The sequence below is a fragment of the Dermacentor silvarum genome, chromosome 7 (assembly GCF_013339745.2).
Source record: "Dermacentor silvarum isolate Dsil-2018 chromosome 7, BIME_Dsil_1.4, whole genome shotgun sequence".
Taxonomy (NCBI): Eukaryota; Metazoa; Arthropoda; class Arachnida; order Ixodida; family Ixodidae; genus Dermacentor; species Dermacentor silvarum.
The window spans coordinates 101329352-101345494 of record NC_051160.1 but is presented as its reverse complement, the minus strand read 5'-3'; the positions used below and the strand labels follow the sequence as shown (position 1 = coordinate 101345494).

At 44.3% G+C, this 16143-nt stretch overlaps 1 long non-coding RNA gene across 2 annotated transcripts; it reads left to right on the top strand.

Moving 5' to 3' along the window:
• The first annotated feature begins 1133 nt into the window (after nucleotides 1-1133).
• Nucleotides 1134-11700, top strand: LOC125946903 (uncharacterized). Of its 2 annotated transcripts, XR_007467973.1 has the most exons (4): nucleotides 1134-1730; nucleotides 3434-3574; nucleotides 10961-10979; nucleotides 11678-11700. It is a non-coding gene; the product is annotated as an uncharacterized LOC125946903 (long non-coding RNA). The 2 variants fall into 2 exon arrangements; XR_007467972.1 differs by lacking the exons at nucleotides 10961-10979; nucleotides 11678-11700 and adding an exon at nucleotides 11111-11489 and having other exon boundaries at nucleotides 3434-3724.
• The last annotated feature ends 4443 nt before the right edge of the window (nucleotides 11701-16143 follow it).

Here is a 16143-nt window from a genome sequence, read left to right as displayed (position 1 = left end):
GGTACAATCTAAAATCGATTTTGTGATCCGCTTTATATGGCGGATCAGTGTGGACCCGGCAAACTTTCCACATTAAGAACAATGGTATAAAAAGCTTAAGCCACGGTGAGTGCCCAGGCAGATCCATTTCGCACGACTGCTGGCTTGGCTTCCAGTGGCCCGCTGTATGGCCTCCAAGATTGGGAGCGCGCACTATCCTCGTTGGCAAAGGCCATGTCTGCACTTCCTTGGCTGATAAAACGCTCCAGGGGACTGCACTTTTTCCATTTTCTTTCTCTTTCTTTTATTTTTTTTCTCGGTCAGCACTATTGTAATAACCACTTATTGCAGGTCATAGAGGTTCTCGCCATATTAATATATGTGGCGAGTTCCTTTTTCTTTATCACCGCGTGGCAGCGCGCAGTTCAATTTAAGGGGGGACCTGGGTCTTGGACTAAAAATTTTGTAGAATCTTTATTCTTTGACGTATAGTGCTGAAAACTTGTGCATATATGTAATGTTATGTGCTTATTTCCAATATAAGGTCCGTTTTCATATTTGCCATTGGTTTGAAATTTTATGCAAGCTTTCTTTAATTATCTTCCGGAAATATTTGCCAATTATGTGTTCCTTAGATATCACTAAACAGGGTATTAGTGGTTTCTGTGCGATTCAAGGAGTGCAACAAAATGAATCTTATTGCTCTGCCTTACCTAGAACAAGAGTTGCGAGACTTCAAAGCTTGAAACTCGAAAAAGTTTTTCTGGTGACTAATTCAATACCTCGTAACTCGTGTTCTAGGTGCGGCAGACCAACAAGGTTGGTTTTGTTGCACTCCTTGAATCATACAGAAGCCACTGATGCCCTATTTAGTGATATCTAGAAAACACATAATTGGAAAATCTTTCCGGAAGATAATTAAAGGAAACTTGCGTGAAATTTGAACCAAAAGAGATAAATGAAAATTGGCCTTATATTCGTAATAAGCACATAACATTACATATATATAAAAGTTTTCAGCACTATACGTCAAAGAATAAATATTCTACAAAATTTTAGTCCAAGACCCATGTCCCCCCTTAATGGAGAAGCTGATGCGCATGCGCAGTATTGAGTTGGTTTACCCATAGACGCCTACACTGCGTGGCCGGACTGTGACAGTCAGTTCAATTATCCAAAGGTTCGAATAAATGAGGTACGAATTAACAAGCATTTACTGTATAACTTTTTGTGTTTATAGTGCAATGAGGCTATTTAAAGTGTTTTGGAAGTGTTATAATAGGAAAATGATACACGGGATGCTGCTCTGCACACTGAAAAAAGCTTTGACGCGGCCTTGAAAGCATTTGAATACCTATGAATTTCTGCCACCGAGACCTGTACAAATCCTGATATTGTACATTCACCAGAGTGCTCTGAAACAACCAATCAAATGTGCCCTAAATGTACCACTTCTGCTATGAAGTAAATATTTTTGTGTTTCAGCGGTGCTGCTGCGGGTGCTGCGGGTGCAGCTGGAGGTGCGGCAGCAGAACAGGGACGTCTTGCATGAGCTCCAGCAGCTGAGGCATGAGGTACGGGTCGTGTCCGAGAGGCTGGATGAAATTGAGCCTCTCGACAGGACCCGGGCAGTGTCTCAGCCTGCCCTGTCGACGGTGCCTCCAGTTCTTCCTCGGCTACCTGCCGACAATATTGAAGAATTGGAGGCAGCAGAGGCAGCCGTGCAGGATGAGGCTGTGGCTGCCACCTTGGTTTGTACTGCCCTTTTATTTTTAATTATAAGGCTATGTAACATGTGGAAGTTCTGTGCATGTTTCATGAAACATGCTGTGGGTTTTATGTGAAGGAACTTTGCATCGCACACACAAAAGAGTTCATGGAAATAATTTGTTCCCTGCTGTATAGGTTCTAATGATATATTTCGACTGGGCCTTAGTTTCTTTAACATGCATCTTAATCTAAGCATACACTAGTGTTCTTGCAATGAGGCCTCATCGAAATGTGACCATGAATGCCAGAATCAAATCTGTGACCTCGAGCTCAGCACCGCAACGCCATAGCCACTGAGCTAGCATAGTGACTTGCTGAATCGTCGATTTCCAACAGCTCTCCGTAGAGATACATTCATGAAGCAAGAGTAAGTCGTTAAGGTAATAAAAATCCATTGCTGATACAAAGTGCAAACTGGCAGCTCTCTGTAGAAGGACACAATGCAGAGCACTTGTGCGTAAATTCTTTTTGTTGGACAAGTTGTAGATACATCGTGAATGATAAATAGCAGTGCAAACAAGTGGGACACAGTACAGGAAAAGGGGTGCAATGATCTTCTGTATATACTGTATTTACCTCATTTTAATCTAGTTTTATTTACCATGAATAAGAGGCCTATCATGTGGCTTTCTATTAGTGTATGAGGTTCATGGTATTGTTATTGAAATGCAGTCCACACTTTTCTGTTATTTTTTTAACTTACAATATGCTGATAAGCCTTCATTTGTAGTGGGCAGGAAAGTGGCGCACAGCCTTTGTTTTTGATGAGTTGGCTTGGTAAGTCTATCGACAAATTGATAACGGGCGCCAGGCAGCCATGATGTAGGCGTGTACTTAGGGGAAAAACGCTGTACAAATGTAAGAAGTTCTGTATGACAATGCAAACTTATTTTACCAACTTGATATTTTCAAAAGTGGTTGAAAAGGCCAAAATGTGAGCAGATAACTGCAGTTCCCCTCATCCTGTAAAAGCAGAATGATGGGCTGCTTTCACAGTTTGCGAAGCTGCAGGTGTAAACACTGCTGAGGGCTAGCTTTTGGTTACCACAAAACTAGGTCTTTAAAAACTGGTTGTCAGTCCCTTTAACACAAAATGTGAAGGTCTGAAAATCTCGTGTCGGTATGCCTTTAAGCTGTTTTGTGCCACACGTGTGTAGATCCGACTTTTCTGCAGTCTAATGTCACATCTCTTAATTATGCATTGGCAATTTGCATACAAGTAGAATTGGTGCACTTACATTAATTTTAATGATGGTGAAAGCTTGGAGAGGTAGTTACTATGAAACACAGTTACAGTGCTAAGGGTTACGAAACACAAACATGAACAGAACAGAACAGAACAGACAAGATCTGATGCACTTCGTGTTTGTGTTTCTTCCACAACACCTGGAACGGTGTTGTGGAAGAAACACAAACACGAAGTGCATCAGATCTTGTCTGTTCTGTTCTGTTCTGTTCATGTTTGTGTTTCTTCCACAACACCGTTCCAGGTGTTGTGGAGCACATTTACAATGAAAGAGCATTGCGTCACAAACCTCTTGCAGCAAAAAAAGTCTTGCTTTGCACTTGGCTAAAAATTCACTTCTCTTGGCAATAAATTATATTCTAGTAGTAGTGGGTAGATTTTTCAACTTGAAAACGTTGTCACGTACCATGCTCATTACCACATTTTTGTCTTTTGCAGCGCAAGCACCTCCTGCAAATAGGAGGGAAGTCGCTGCGCGAGGTGGCATCGAATGCCATGAAGGCTGTAATGGCACACCCCGTCCAAGTGCTTTACAGCCTTCATGGCAGGAAGGGGAAGAGGGCTTTCATAAATCTGAAGGTATGCCGGATAGTCACAGGTAAGGCCTCCTTAGTCATCCTTTTGCATTTGCAAGTATTGTGTATACAGCTGAACTCCTCTACAGCGAAATGGCTTGCCAAAATCCTGTCTTTCATATAAATTGTTAACTTCTACAACGAAGAAATTTAGGTGTCCCTGTTGGCTGATTTCATTTTTTACTATGAAAGCCACATACTCGGCCACCAGTGCCCTTGAAGGCGTTGCGAAGGTGTGCTCTGCACTAGCGCCAATGGCAGTGTAGGTGAATTGCTTGACGAGCATGCCGATGAATTGCATCACACCAGGCAGCTTACACGTTTAGCATCAGCGGGTGAGATAGTTGATGAATATGTCTCGGTTAATAAAGACATGGTGTGATCATCACTGATGATGTTACCGCTATGTTAGGGTGGAAAAACAGGAATGTCAACGAAGGCAACAGGGATGAAGATCCTGTAAATGGATCAAGAATTTTCATGGCGGAGAAGGCGATAGCAGTATTTGATTCCCCACAGCATTACTTTGCGTATTCTGCATTTCGTTGCTGAGCATACTGTGAACCTCGATTCAATATGGTTGGCTGCGGTTGCAAATTCTGTCAGATGAACTGTGTGTAAAGACTATGTTAAGGTTTTCTTTTGTTGAATGTGTTTGCCTGCTCTATTGTGCGTGCATGTTGAATGTACTAATTGTGGTCTTTGTATGTTTGTGTGCAGATGTCATCTGTGCAAAAGGGGGGGATGACCTGACAGAAGCTCAGGGCTTCATTAAGAGGTGGTTGCCAGGGTCTGTGGACAGGGGTGGTGGCAGGAAGAGGCGTTTTGCAGAAACGTTAGCAGCAGAGCAGCCCGATGATCCCTCCCTTCGGGGCAAGGATCATTGCCTGCCCACTGCTGCCCTCTCCCTGCCCCACCCTTGGCCTCAGGGCCCTGGCCAGTCCACCGTTGGCCCCTCCTGTCCGGCTGCCCATGCTCCTTCCCCTGCTGCAGCCCCTCCTCCTGCCGCTCCTCCTGCCCCTGCTCCTGCCGCTCCTCCTGCCCCTGCTCCTGCCGCTCCTCCTGCCCTTGCTCCCCCTGCCCCTGTATGCATCGATTGAGGCATTGCCTAAAATAGGCAAAATAAATTATATTTCCGTTTATGCTTTGTGTGTTTCCTTCCTGCACTTTTTTACATCACGTTTCCTTAGCTACTAATTTTATAGGCAGTAAGCCAGCATACAAGCAACAAAATGGCTGAGTACAGGCTATGCTTGCAACACACTGGATAGAAAATGGCTGAGCACTGGATATGCTGGAAACGCGTTGGATACAGAATGGTTGAGCACTGGGATATGCTGGAAACGCGTTGGATAGAAAATGGTTGAGCACTGGGATATGCTGGAAACGCATTGGATAGAAAATGGCTGAGCACTGGATATGCTGGAAACGCGTTGGATAGAAAATGGTTGAGCACTGGATATGCTGGAAACGCGTTGGATACAGAATGGTTGAGCACTGGATTCTTGAAATACGAAGTGGCTGAACACTGGCTCTATGCTCGAACTACATTGGATTCTACAATGGCAAACTGTTAGGCCAATCTTGGCTCGAACAGTGGGTGAACCTTGGATCGGGTTGCACTTTGCCATGATGCCAGGATTGGGCCAAAGTTCGTACCAATTTCTGCGAGCATTGGACCATGCTTGGCCCAGTGCTGTTGTGCTGCCTGGGGTGACTCCAGGTGCGTAGCAAGCCTGCCCGAATGCCAATATCCGACTGGAACACATAATCTGCTTTCGAAGTTGAACACCTTTGAAGTGTGTCACCATTATGGTCGGAGCTCATTACAAGTAAACATAAAGGCGACGTTTCATTCAACTGTCAGAAATTGTACCATTGTCGTATAAATAAGTGAGAAAGTTGCATCTAGCAGACCAGCACAGCAAAGGGATGGGACACTGGGCCTCTTCGATTATCAGTCCCTGGCAGTCCCAGACTGCTTGGGACTGCTGTGCCGCCTTCGATTTTGCTCGGACAGCTTCCGAAGCTCCGCCCACTAGTCAGAGTTGTCAGAACCGTGTACATTTTTTCACGGACCGGAAGTTCCGGACTGTCCGCAAAGTGTTGGAACTGTCAGCAGATGTTTGGTCGGGCAAGCGCAAGTAGCTAGCAGACGACGGATGTCTTAAAAAAGATGCGCGCGGTGTTAGATGACGTGTGCGTCTGTGTACTTTGCACGCTCCAGGCAGCAACTACTGTGCATTGAGTTATTGCTTCTGTAACATCAGTGCTTTGTGTGCCATTATGCAAGTTTTTCACGAGCCGTCTAATTGCTGTAGTTTTAGTTTTCGTGTTTTTTAAAAGAAGCGCAGCAATCAGGCGCACATGCTTGCTTTTCGTAATGTGTTTCGTGAAATCTGTCATGCTCATTGCTGTAAGCAAGTAAATTTTTCTTTTCAGGTAAATGAAATTAGCGTGTGAAGAATCTTGTATTGCATGTGGCTATTACACGCCGGTAGCTTGGGTTGGGATACAATAGGAGCTTAGGGGATTGCTGTTAGCATATATGCTGATCCCTTCTGTTACCAAGTTCGAGTGTTTGATTTTTGACGTGTACACGTGCTCTCTCCTAGACACGCGTCGGGCCTTTAATTAGCAGATGGTCTCGCGAGCTTTGAGGATGTCGGCGGGTGCTTTCTGCATAAAGACTGACGTGGCACGATCACGATATTGCTTATGTCTGTGTGGGAATTCCGCTTAAGTTTCTCAGGCTCACTAGCTAGCGCGACATAAAGTTCTATGCGCTCGGGCTACGATTCCACTGTGCAAGCTTTATGGTTGTGTTGGCGACGTGGCCTCTGAGACTGCACCATTTCTGAGGCCATGCTTATGAAAACGCTGGGTAGGGGGCTGTCTACGAGTAGCAAATAGCAGACGGCAGCCAGGAGAGACTTCCGGTTGCGGTGCTTGGGTCACGTGACTGTGACGTGCTCTTTTGTTAGGGCTAGTCAGACCGGAAGCCGTGGGCGGTATTCGAAGAGGCCCACTGAACTCCACCATAAGTTGAGAATAGCCTCGGAGCTTGGTGCATTGTAGGTGACAAAATCGGAAGTAGTCGGACTATGTGAACATCCAAAATAAAATTAAAGCTTCCCACCACGGTGATGTTTTATAGGACGAACGTTGTGGGTATGCCCGCCCCACTCTGCCGTAGCCTTCACAGTGCAAGTCATAGAAGGACCAGGAGCCTCGTGAACGGGATCAAGGCGCTCTTCGATTGCCAATAACTCTGCTTCTGTTGAATGCATTGTACTTTTTATGGGAAAGTATTTCTGAAATAGTCACTTTAACTTCAAATGCATTTCTTGACTATGATAAAATGTGGTTCAGAGCCCTTAAGCTGTCATTACTATATGCAACACGCAAGGAATTTTAGCATAAATGAAGAAAACCTGACATTTGTAAACATGCAGCAGTTTGGCTCGGACAGAATCCTATGATGCATTCAGCCGCACACTTAGTCTTGTGCAGACATTTTGCTAGTATGTTTACCTGTGTTTTAATTCATCAGCTGGCTCGGTACGCTGCATTGTTGCTTTACTATTTCTTGATATATCATCTACATCTTATTCCTTCAAGCCTTCAGTTTATAAGAATGGAATTTTTGAATGTAGGTCAAGCGCACAGAAATGGTTGTTTTAAACACTTCGATAATGTAACTTGTTGTCAGGCTATTTTCCACATAAATTGTGGAAAACAGCAACTACTTTACTATGAGCATGAAAAGTATAAACTAAGCAATTTCATTACTAGTCCTACTTATTTTCATGACAACTTTAAAGCAGATTTACGCAAATCAGGGTTCGCACACTTTCTTGAAATTGAAACATGTCTTCAAGACCATTGAAAACATTTGGAATTTCTTGAGTGGGTACAATCTAAAATCGATTTTGTGATCCGCTTTATATGGCGGATCAGTGTGGACCCGGCAAACTTTCCACATTAAGAACAATGGTATAAAAAGCTTAAGCCACGGTGAGTGCCCAGGCAGATCCATTTCGCACGACTGCTGGCTTGGCTTCCAGTGGCCCGCTGTATGGCCTCCAAGATTGGGAGCGCGCACTATCCTCGTTGGCAAAGGCCATGTCTGCACTTCCTTGGCTGATAAAACGCTCCAGGGGACTGCACTTTTTCCATTTTCTTTCTCTTTCTTTTATTTTTTTTCTCGGTCAGCACTATTGTAATAACCACTTATTGCAGGTCATAGAGGTTCTCGCCATATTAATATATGTGGCGAGTTCCTTTTTCTTTATCACCGCGTGGCAGCGCGCAGTTCAATTTAAGGGGGGACCTGGGTCTTGGACTAAAAATTTTGTAGAATCTTTATTCTTTGACGTATAGTGCTGAAAACTTGTGCATATATGTAATGTTATGTGCTTATTTCCAATATAAGGTCCGTTTTCATATTTGCCATTGGTTTGAAATTTTATGCAAGCTTTCTTTAATTATCTTCCGGAAATATTTGCCAATTATGTGTTCCTTAGATATCACTAAACAGGGTATTAGTGCTTTCTGTGCGATTCAAGGAGTGCAACAAAATGAATCTTATTGCTCTGCCTTACCTAGAACAAGAGTTGCGAGACTTCAAAGCTTGAAACTCGAAAAAGTTTTTCTGGTGACTAATTCAATACCTCGTAACTCGTGTTCTAGGTGCGGCAGACCAACAAGGTTGGTTTTGTTGCACTCCTTGAATCATACAGAAGCCACTGATGCCCTATTTAGTGATATCTAGAAAACACATAATTGGAAAATCTTTCCGGAAGATAATTAAAGGAAACTTGCGTGAAATTTGAACCAAAAGAGATAAATGAAAATTGGCCTTATATTCGTAATAAGCACATAACATTACATATATATAAAAGTTTTCAGCACTATACGTCTAAGAATAAATATTCTACAAAATTTTAGTCCAAGACCCATGTCCCCCCTTAATGGAGAAGCTGATGCGCATGCGCAGTATTGAGTTGGTTTACCCATAGACGCCTACACTGCGTGGCCGGACTGTGACAGTCAGTTCAATTATCCAAAGGTTCGAATAAATGAGGTACGAATTAACAAGCATTTACTGTATAACTTTTTGTGTTTATAGTGCAATGAGGCTATTTAAAGTGTTTTGGAAGTGTTATAATAGGAAAATGATACACGGGATGCTGCTCTGCACACTGAAAAAAGCTTTGACGCGGCCTTGAAAGCATTTGAATACCTATGAATTTCTGCCACCGAGACCTGTACAAATCCTGATATTGTACATTCACCAGAGTGCTCTGAAACAACCAATCAAATGTGCCCTAAATGTACCACATCTGCTATGAAGTAAATATTTTTGTGTTTCAGCGGTGCTGCTGCGGGTGCTGCGGGTGCAGCTGGAGGTGCGGCAGCAGAACAGGGACGTCTTGCATGAGCTCCAGCAGCTGAGGCATGAGGTACGGGTCGTGTCCGAGAGGCTGGATGAAATTGAGCCTCTCGACAGGACCCGGGCAGTGTCTCAGCCTGCCCTGTCGACGGTGCCTCCAGTTCTTCCTCGGCTACCTGCCGACAATATTGAAGAATTGGAGGCAGCAGAGGCAGCCGTGCAGGATGAGGCTGTGGCTGCCACCTTGGTTTGTACTGCCCTTTTATTTTTAATTATAAGGCTATGTAACATGTGGAAGTTCTGTGCATGTTTCATGAAACATGCTGTGGGTTTTATGTGAAGGAACTTTGCATCGCACACACAAAAGAGTTCATGGAAATAATTTGTTCCCTGCTGTATAGGTTCTAATGATATATTTCGACTGGGCCTTAGTTTCTTTAACATGCATCTTAATCTAAGCATACACTAGTGTTCTTGCAATGAGGCCTCATCGAAATGTGACCATGAATGCCAGAATCAAATCTGTGACCTCGAGCTCAGCACCGCAACGCCATAGCCACTGAGCTAGCATAGTGACTTGCTGAATCGTCGATTTCCAACAGCTCTCCGTAGAGATACATTCATGAAGCAAGAGTAAGTCGTTAAGGTAATAAAAATCCATTGCTGATACAAAGTGCAAACTGGCAGCTCTCTGTAGAAGGACACAATGCAGAGCACTTGTGCGTAAATTCTTTTTGTTGGACAAGTTGTAGATACATCGTGAATGATAAATAGCAGTGCAAACAAGTGGGACACAGTACAGGAAAAGGGGTGCAATGATCTTCTGTATATACTGTATTTACCTCATTTTAATCTAGTTTTATTTACCATGAATAAGAGGCCTATCATGTGGCTTTCTATTAGTGTATGAGGTTCATGGTATTGTTATTGAAATGCAGTCCACACTTTTCTGTTATTTTTTTAACTTACAATATGCTGATAAGCCTTCATTTGTAGTGAGCAGGAAAGTGGCGCACAGCCTTTGTTTTTGATGAGTTGGCTTGGTAAGTCTATCGACAAATTGATAACGGGCGCCAGGCAGCCATGATGTAGGCGTGTACTTAGGGGAAAAACGCTGTACAAATGTAAGAAGTTCTGTATGACAATGCAAACTTATTTTACCAACTTGATATTTTCAAAAGTGGTTGAAAAGGCCAAAATGTGAGCAGATAACTGCAGTTCCCCTCATCCTGTAAAAGCAGAATGATGGGCTGCTTTCACAGTTTGCGAAGCTGCAGGTGTAAACACTGCTGAGGGCTAGCTTTTGGTTACCACAAAACTAGGTCTTTAAAAACTGGTTGTCAGTCCCTTTAACACAAAATGTGAAGGTCTGAAAATCTCGTGTCGGTATGCCTTTAAGCTGTTTTGTGCCACACGTGTGTAGATCCGACTTTTCTGCAGTCTAATGTCACATCTCTTAATTATGCATTGGCAATTTGCATACAAGTAGAATTGGTGCACTTACATTAATTTTAATGATGGTGAAAGCTTGGAGAGGTAGTTACTATGAAACACAGTTACAGTGCTAAGGGTTACGAAACACAAACATGAACAGAACAGAACAGAACAGACAAGATCTGATGCACTTCGTGTTTGTGTTTCTTCCACAACACCGTTCCAGGTGTTGTGGAGCACATTTACAATTAAAGAGCATTGCGTCACAAACCTCTTGCAGCAAAAAAAGTCTTGCTTTGCACTTGGCTAAAAATTCACTTCTCTTGGCAATAAATTATATTCTAGTAGTATTGGGTAGATTTTTCAACTTGAAAACGTTGTCACGTACCATGCTCATTACCACATTTTTGTCTTTTGCAGCGCAAGCACCTCCTGCAAATAGGAGGGAAGTCGCTGCGCGAGGTGGCATCGAATGCCATGAAGGCTGTAATGGCACACCCCGTCCAAGTGCTTTACAGCCTTCATGGCAGGAAGGGGAAGAAAGCTTTCGTAAATCTGAAGTTATGCCGGATAGTCACAGGTAAGGCCTCCTTAGTCATCCTTTTGCATTTGCAAGTATTGTGTGTACAGCTGAACTCCTCTACAGCGAAATGGCTTGCCAAAATCCCGTCTTTCATATAAATTGTTAACTTCTACAACGAAGAAATTCAGGTGTCCCTGTTGGCTGATTTCATTTTTTACTATGAAAGCCACATACTCGGCCACCACTGCCCTTGAAGGCGTTGCGAAGGTGTGCTCTGCACTAGCGCCAATGGCAGTGTAGGTGAATTGCTTGACGAGCATGCCGATGAATTGCATCACACCAGGCAGCTTACACGTTTAGCATCAGCGGGTGAGATAGTTGATGAATATGTCTCGGTTGGTAAAGACATGGTGTGATCATCACTGATGATGTTACCGCTATGTTAGGGTGGAAAAACAGGAATGTCAACGAAGGCAACAGGGATGAAGATCCTGTAAATGGATCAAGAATTTTCATGGCGGAGAAGGCGATAGCAGTATTTGATTCCCCACAGCATTACTTTGCGTATTCTGCATTTCGTTGCTGAGCATACTGTGAACCTCGATTCAATATGGTTGGCTGCAGGTTGCAAATTCTGTCAGATGAACTGTGTGTAAAGACTATGTTAAGGTTTTCTTTTGTTGAATGTGTTTGCCTGCTCTATTGTGCGTGCATGTTGAATGTACTAATTGTGGTCTTTGTATGTTTGTGTGCAGATGTCATCTGTGCAAAAGGGGGGGGATGACCTGACAGAAGCTCAGGGCTTCATTAAGAGGTGGTTGCCAGGGTCTGTGGACAGGGTGGTGGCAGGAAGAGGCGTTTTGCAGAAACGTTAGCAGCAGAGCAGCCCGATGATCCCTCCCTTCGGGGCAAGGATCATTGCCTGCCCACTGCTGCCCTCTCCCTGCCCCACCCTTGGCCTCAGGGCCCTGGCCAGTCCACCGTTGGCCCCTCCTGTCCGGCTGCCCATGCTCCTTCCCCTGCTGCAGCCCCTCCTCCTGCCGCTCCTCCTGCCCCTGCTCCTGCCGCTCCTCCTGCCCCTGCTCCTGCCGCTCCTCCTGCCCTTGCTCCCCCTGCCCCTGTATGCATCGATTGAGGCATTGCCTAAAATAGGCAAAATAAATTATATTTCCGTTTATGCTTTGTGTGTTTCCTTCCTGCACTTTTTTACATCACGTTTCCTTAGCTACTAATTTTATAGGCAGTAAGCCAGCATACGAAGCAACAAAATGGCTGAGTACAGGCTATGCTTGCAACACACTGGATAGAAAATGGCTGAGCACTGGATATGCTGGAAACGCGTTGGATAGAAATGGTTGAGCACTGGATATGCTGGAAACGCGTTGGATACAGAATGGTTGAGCACTGGGATATGCTGGAAACGCATTGGATAGAAAATGGCTGAGCACTGGATATGCTGGAAACGCGTTGGATAGAAAATGGCTGAGCACTGGATATGCTGGAAACGCGTTGGATACAGAATGGTTGAGCACTGGATTCTTGAAATACGAAATGGCTGAACACTGGCTCTATGCTCGAACTACATTGGATTCTACAATGGCAAACTGTTAGGCCAATCTTGGCTCGAACAGTGGGTGAACCTTGGATCGGGTTGCACTTTGCCATGATGCCAGGATTGGGCCAAAGCTCGTACCAATTTCTGCGAGCATTGGACCATGCTTGGCCCAGTGCTGTTGTGCTGCCTGGGCCCAGGCAGCACAACAGCACTGGGCCAAGCATGGTCCAATGCTCGCAGAAATTGGTACGAACTTTGGCCCAATCCTGGCATCATGGCAAAGTGCAACCCGATCCAAGGTTCACCCACTGTTCGAGCCAAGATTGGCCTAACAGTTTGCCATTGTAGAATCCAATGTAGTTCGAGCATAGAGCCAGTGTTCAGCCATTTTGTATTTCAAGAATCCAGTGCTCAACCATTCTGTATCCAACGCGTTTCCAGCATATCCAGTGCTCAGCCATTTTCTATCCAACGCGTTTCCAGCATATCCAGTGCTCAGCCATTTTCTATCCAACGCGTTTCCAGCATATCCCAGTGCTCAACCATTCTGTATCCAACGCGTTTCCAGCATATCCAGTGCTCAGCCATTTTCTATCCAACGCTTTTCCAGCATATCCAGTGCTCAGCCATTTTCTATCAAGTGTGTTGCAAGCATAGCCTATACTCAGCCATTTTGTTGCTCGTATGCTGGCTTACTGCCTATAAAATTAGTAGCTAAGAAACGTGATGTAAAAAAGTGCAGGAAGGAAACACACAAAGCATAAACGGAAATATAATTTATTTTGCCTATTTTAGGCAATGCCTCAATCGATGCATACAGGGGCAGGGGGAGCAAGGGCAGGAGGAGCGGCAGGAGCAGGGGCAGGAGGAGCGGCAGGAGCAGGGGCAGGAGGAGCGGCAGGAGGAGGGGCTGCAGCAGGGGAAGGAGCATGGGCAGCCGGACAGGAGGGGCCAACGGTGGACTGGCCAGGGCCCTGAGGCCAAGGGTGGGGCAGGGAGAGGGCAGCAGTGGGCAGGCAATGATCCTTGCCCCGAAGGGAGGGATCATCGGGCTGCTCTGCTGCTAACGTTTCTGCAAAACGCCTCTTCCTGCCACCAACCCTGTCCACAGACCCTGGCAACCACCTCTTAATGAAGCCCTGAGCTTCTGTCAGGTCGGCCCCCCCCTTTTGCACAGATGACATCTGCACACAAACATACAAAGACCACAATTAGTACATTCAACATGCACGCACAATAGAGCAGGCAAACACATTCAACAAAAGAAAACCTTAACATAGTCTTTACACACAGTTCATCTGACAGAATTTGCAACCGCAGCCAACCATATTGAATCGAGGTTCACAGCTATGCTCAGCAACGAAATGCAGAATACGCAAAGTAATGCTGTGGGGAATCAAATACTGCTATCGCCTTCTCCGCCATGAAAATTCTTGATCCATTTACAGGATCTTCATCCCTGTTGCCTTCGTTGACATTCCTGTTTTTCCACCCTAACATAGCGTTAACATCATCAGTGATGATCACACCATGTCTTTACCAACCGAGACATATTCATCAACTATCTCACCCGCTGATGCTAAACGTGTAAGCTGCCTGGTGTGATGCAATTCATCGGCATGCTCGTCAAGCAATTCACCTACACTGCCATTGGCGCTAGTGCAGAGCACACCTTCGCAACGCCTTCAAGGGCAGTGGTGGCCGAGTATGTGGCTTTCATAGTAAAAAATGAAATCAGCCAACAGGGACACCTGAATTTCTTCGTTGTAAAAGTTAACAATTTATATGAAAGACGGGATTTTGGCAAGCCATTTCGCTGTAGAGGAGTTCAGCTGTACACACAATACTTGCAAATGCAAAAGGATGACTAAGGAGGCCTTACCTGTGACTATCCGGCATAACTTCAGATTTACGAAAGCTTTCTTCCCCTTCCTGCCATGAAGGCTGTAAAGCACTTGGACGGGGTGTGCCATTACAGCCTTCATGGCATTCGATGCCACCTCGCGCAGCGACTTCCCTCCTATTTGCAGGAGGTGCTTGCGCTGCAAAAGACAAAAATGTGGTAATGAGCATGGTACGTGACAACGTTTTCAAGTTGAAAAATCTACCCAATACTACTAGAATATAATTTATTGCCAAGAGAAGTGAATTTTTAGCCAAGTGCAAAGCAAGACTTTTTTTTGCTGCAAGAGGTTTGTGACGCAATGCTCTTTAATTGTAAATGTGCTCCACAACACCTGGAACGGTGTTGTGGAAGAAACACAAACACGAAGTGCATCAGATCTTGTCTGTTCTGTTCTGTTCTGTTCATGTTTGTGTTTCGTAACCCTTAGCACTGTAACTGTGTTTCATAGTAACTACCTCTCCAAGCTTTCACCATCATTAAAATTAATGTAAGTGCACCAATTCTACTTGTATGCAAATTGCCAATGCATAATTAAGAGATGTGACATTAGACTGCAGAAAAGTCGGATCTACACACGTGTGGCACAAAACAGCTTAAAGGCATACCGACACGAGATTTTCAGACCTTCACATTTTGTGTTAAAGGGACTGACAACCAGTTTTTAAAGACCTAGTTTTGTGGTAACCAAAAGCTAGCCCTCAGCAGTGTTTACACCTGCAGCTTCGCAAACTGTGAAAGCAGCCCATCATTCTGCTTTTACAGGATGAGGGGAACTGCAGTTATCTGCTCACATTTTGGCCTTTTCAACCACTTTTGAAAATATCAAGTTGGTAAAATAAGTTTGCATTGTCATACAGAACTTCTTACATTTGTACAGCGTTTTTCCCCTAAGTACACGCCTACATCATGGCTGCCTGGCGCCCGTTATCAATTTGTCGATAGACTTACCAAGCCAACTCATCAAAAACAAAGGCTGTGCGCCACTTTCCTGCTCACTACAAATGAAGGCTTATCAGCATATTGTAAGTTAAAAAAATAACAGAAAAGTGTGGACTGCATTTCAATAACAATACCATGAACCTCATACACTAATAGAAAGCCACATGATAGGCCTCTTATTCATGGTAAATAAAACTAGATTAAAATGAGGTAAATACAGTATATACAGAAGATCATTGCACCCCTTTTCCTGTACTGTGTCCCACTTGTTTGCACTGCTATTTATCATTCACGATGTATCTACAACTTGTCCAACAAAAAGAATTTACGCACAAGTGCTCTGCATTGTGTCCTTCTACAGAGAGCTGCCAGTTTGCACTTTGTATCAGCAATGGATTTTTATTACCTTAACGACTTACTCTTGCTTCATGAATGTATCTCTACGGAGAGCTGTTGGAAATCGACGATTCAGCAAGTCACTATGCTAGCTCAGTGGCTATGGCGTTGCGGTGCTGAGCTCGAGGTCACAGATTTGATTCTGGCATTCATGGTCACATTTCGATGAGGCCTCATTGCAAGAACACTAGTGTATGCTTAGATTAAGATGCATGTTAAAGAAACTAAGGCCCAGTCGAAATATATCATTAGAACCTATACAGCAGGGAACAAATTATTTCCATGAACTCTTTTGTGTGTGCGATGCAAAGTTCCTTCACATAAAACCCACAGCATGTTTCATGAAACATGCACAGAACTTCCACATGTTACATAGCCTTATAATTAAAAATAAAAGGCAGTACAAACCAAGGTGGCAGCCACAG